The sequence below is a fragment of the Elephantulus edwardii genome, unplaced genomic scaffold, assembly GCF_000299155.1.
Source record: "Elephantulus edwardii isolate Elephantulus edwardi_28Jun2011 unplaced genomic scaffold, EleEdw1.0 scaffold00071, whole genome shotgun sequence".
NCBI classification, from domain to species: Eukaryota; Metazoa; Chordata; class Mammalia; order Macroscelidea; family Macroscelididae; genus Elephantulus; species Elephantulus edwardii.
Window position 1 is genome coordinate 5,957,537 of NW_006399821.1, and position 4,913 is coordinate 5,962,449.

A 4,913-nucleotide genomic window follows, 5' to 3' on the forward strand; every position below is an offset into this window, starting at 1 on the left:
ATGGAATTCCAAAATCTCTGTAGATGTTCGTTGAAATGAAAAATAAATAAATTTAAAAAATTTTTTTTAAAAAAGGTCAGGTCTAGATACATCTTGAAACACAATATTGTGAGTGACAAGATAATATCCATACACATAGAATGGAAACCTGTTAATACCACTATCATTCAAATGTATGCGCCTACAACCAGAGTGAGTCAAAGAGAAGGAAACAGATGACTTATATCACCTGTTGCAGTCAGAAATCAGTCAAACATGTAACCAAGCTGCATTAATAATGGGTGACTGGAATGGAAAACTTGGGAACCAGGAAGAAGGATCAGTAGTCAGAAAATACGGACTTTGTGACAGAAATGATTCAGGGGATAGAATGATAGAATTCTATACAATCAATGATTTATTCATAGCAAATACCTTTTATAGGAAACATAAACACAGGTTATACACATGGATTTCATCTGATGATATTACATCTGTAGGAGGAAACATTGGAGCAGTCCAACATCAGCAGTGAAAACCAGGCCAGGTGCTGATTGTGGAACAGACCATCAACTGCTTATATGTAAGTTCAAATTAAAACTAAAGATTAAATAATATCCACATAAATAGAAAATTTAACCTTCAGCTTATCGCCCATGAATTTAAAATCCAACTCAGGAATAGATTTGAGGCCTTGAACACTAATGAACGAAGACTAGAAAAACTATGGGAAGATATCAAGAATATTGTTCATGAAAAATGCAAAAAGTCATTACAAAGAAGGAGGAAGAAGAAAAGACAAAAATGGATGTCAGAAGAGGCTCTGAGTATTGCACTAGAGCACCGAGAAGTCAAAGCAAAGGGAAAAAATCAAGATGCTAAGCAGCTGCATAGAAGATTTCAAAGCAACACTTGGAAAGACAAGGCAAAATACTATAATAAAATGTGCAAGGAGGTATAGGTGGAAAATTGAAAGGGCCAAAGTAGCTCAGCATTTCTTTTTTTTTTAATTTTTATTATTTGAGTGTGTGTACCATCAAATCAGATCTGACTGGTACAGGAGGAGATTGTTCCTCCTTCCCTGGCAGAGCTGAAGGAACTGAAGAAAAAATTCAAGCCTCAAGTTGCAATACTTAAGATTGCTTAGGGCAGAATATTAAATGATCCAGGAATCATTAAAAGAAGATGGAAAGAGTATACAGAGTCATTTTACCAAAAGTAATTGGTGGACACAGAAGGATTTCCTGAAACAATTTATGAACAAGAGCCTGTGGCGATGAAGGAAGAAGTTCAAGCTTCTCTGAAAGAATTGGCAAAAATCAAGGCCCCAGGAATTGACGACATACTGATTGACACATTTCAGCAAACAGATGCTTGGAAGGGTGGACAGTTAGCGCAGAAGAGGAAGACCCCAGATGAAATGGATTGATACAGCAACTGGGGCAATGGGGGTTGGTGTGTTGGAATTAGTGAGACTGGCTCAGGACAGTGAAGGGTTCAGAGCTGCTGTACAGAGGGTTGCTATGCATCGCAAACAACTCAATGGCACATAACAACAATAACATACTACGACAGGTTAGGAAGCAGGAGTGGCATCCACTTCTTAAACAACATGCTTCCAGAAACTCTATGAACTTTGATAAATGTCGATAGTTGTAGGAGGCTTCAGGCCTTTTGTTCATAGTGTCAGTATGAGTCATGCTCGACTTGATGATAATCAACAACAACAACATCAGAACTAAGTTTTGTCAGGGGAGAGATTTTTCCAGACGGAGAGGGGAGAGGAAACAGCGGGCAGAGGGAATGTGCTTTCAAAGCCATGATTTTGAAAGGGCTTGTAGTGAACTGAATGAGTGTGCTATGAGGATGGACTAGAGGGTGTGGGCTAGAGAGGGACCTGCTCAGACATTTGAAGAGTAGAGTACTTGAGTTAAACTGGAAATTCCTTAGGCTTTTCTAAGGAATTTGAGTATTATCCTTCAGACCTTGGGGAACAATAAAAGAATTTTATATAGAGGAAAAGGAGCTCTAGTGGCACTGTTTTTAAGCACTCAATTACTATCTGACAGATTGGTCAGTAGTTTGAACTCACCAGTCACTCTGTTGGAGAAAGACATGAGAGTGTGATTCCATTAAGATTAGAGCTACTCCACCTTAGAGGATTGCTGATGCTGAATTCACTCTATGACAGTGGAAACTAAAGGAGTAGCATGACTAGTTTCTTCCCATCAAATGCAGAAGAGAGTGGCCACAGAAGACCTCTTGGAAGTTGAGTACAGGTGGCCTACTGGTAAGAAGCTGCACTGCAATCCTGAAGGCACATGGTTTGAATCCAAGAGCTTGGCGAACTTCTTCCATACCATTATGGTATGGAGGGTTGGCTATGTGTACCAAAGGCACACACAACAACAATGAACAGAAGCCTAGAGAACTGATAATCTGCGTTTAAGACTACTCCTAACAGTACAGAGATTTAATAAGGAGGTTGAAATCGATAGGGCATAGTGATCAAGGACAAGGGGGAAAAAAGAAATCCAGATGACTTTTGGTATCCCAACTTTGAAAAGAATTCTAGTGGCATAATCCACAGGTAGCTCTGAACTCAAAGGTCCTACTTCTCAGTAGTTCAAATCCAGCAGCTGCTCAGGACTAAGATGAACAAGTTCCTTCCATGTGATTTGCAGCCTTGGAAAGTCAATGGAAAACCATTCATGAGTTGGTTCCAACTTGACAGCAAGGAGAATGAGCTTAATATCTCAACTCAGAAAGGTGGATGATTGATATAATTAATGAAAGAGATAATCAAGTTTGAGGACAAAGAATTGGCTTGAATCAAAAAGAATTTCTACTGTTGCAGAAACATTTAGGCAAACATATCTAAGAGACAGTGAAAAATAAAGATGAGTGTGTGAGATATACAAGTGTTACACAAAGCCCTGAAAAGCATACACATCAAAAAGATTGAAGTCTGGAAAATGCCAACTATCATTTTCAAGAAAAGTTGGAGAAAGGACATAGTAAAGAGGGCCGAGAAGAAAACACAAAAGAAGCTGAGCATAGGACAGTCATGTCAAGGGCATCTGTAGCTGGTCCTAAGATGAAGAGAAGAATTAGAATTAAAAGAAATTCTTCTTAGTTCCAGCTCTAGATCCATCAACGATGTAACCACCAAGTATGATGATAAAGCTGTAATGGATTAAGCAGTGTCTTTTTCTTATAAAAACTTTCCCTTAGTCTCCATATAGGCAGCTCTGGTGGCCTAATTATAAGAAACTGCACTGCATTACCAAAGGAAAGCAGTTTAAACTCATCAGCTGCTTCTCAGGAGGAGGATGGGAAATTTCTTTCTGTGTGATTTAGTGTGTCTGAAAACCTGCTGGAGGGTCAGCTATGGGTCAGTTCCAACTCAACAACACACAATAACAAACATCAGTCTCCAGACAGAGGGACAGATTTGGAAAGTTCATTTTCCTATCTTCTATTTATCAATACATAATAAACCTCTTACTACTCACTCCACCCTTGTCTCAAAAAGTTTGCATTGAGGTGATATACATATATGTAACTTGTAGTTACTCTAGAGTCCATTATGACTCAATGTGAAATTTTGGGAAAGAGTAGAACTTCTCCTGAGGATTGTTTCCAAGGCTTTTTATGGAACAAATACTCTTTCTGGAACCACCACCACATTTTCTAGATTAACACCTGGTAAATTTGCAACACCAAAGTTTAATAGTCAAGCACTAGGCCTCATAGCAAGGCATTGACTTCTGTCTTAGTTATCATGTTGTTGTTATTGTTATGAGCCTATGTGTCACCAAGTGAAAATAAAAATCCTGTGAACAGATCTGAACCTTGTCCTATCTTGCTCCTTCTTCACAATACATGAGCTCCTTGTTACAGTCACTGTATTAATCCATCTTGTTGAAGGTCTTGCTTTCTTTGATCCTCCACCTTTCCAAGAATGTCTTTTTCCAAGAACTGGCCCCTCCTGATAACATTGCCTAAGTACGTGAGATGACTTTTTGCCATGCTTCCAATGAGCAATCTACATGAACTTTCTCCAAGTTACCTGTACTGCTGCTTAAACAGAAATTCTACAGGTGAGTGGCTTTAATAGAAAAACATTAATCACCTACAATTATAGAGGCTGGAAGTCTGAATGCAGGGCACCAGCTGAAAAGCATGTTTTGTCTGTCAGCTCTGGGCGAAGGTTGTTAACTCCTTTCAACATCAGTGAGCTCCACATCCTTTGGAGATCTATTTGAATCTTGGCATCACTCTTCCCCTGGGCCTAAAATGATCTCAGTACAGGAACTCCAAGTCCAAAGGACACAGTCCACTCCGAGTTCTTTCTTGATGATGCTGATGTCCTTACCTCTCTACTCACTTCTCTCTCCTTCTAGCTCTTAAAAGATAAAAGCCTATGCAGGTCACACTCCAGGAAACTATTCTTACATGGCAATAAGACTGTGGCCTGAGTAAATGGTGCACTCACTCTAATTCTGCTATGTTACTATAACAAATTTAACCTCATCTTCATAAACATAACCTAAACTTACCTCATATTTTCTTCTGTTGCTGCCTCTTGCTTGCCCTAAGCCACACGAACTTTTCTGTCACTTGCTATACATCTGACAGTTGAGCAGTGACTAAGAATGACAAAGCAATTGATGACTTTAAACAATGGATAGGAGTGCTGATGATCCTGTGGACTTGCCAAAAGAACAAACAGAGGTCTTGCAAAATGTGCAGCCAGAGTGCTCTTTGGAGGTAGAGATGGTGAAGCTTTTTCTCACATACCTTGGGCATGTTGCTAGGAAAAGTTATTCCTTGGAAAGGGTCATCATGTTTGGGAAAGTGGAGGGGCAGTGAAAGAGAGAAAGACCCTCAACCAAGTGGATTGACACAGTGACTGTAGCAAAAAACAGCAG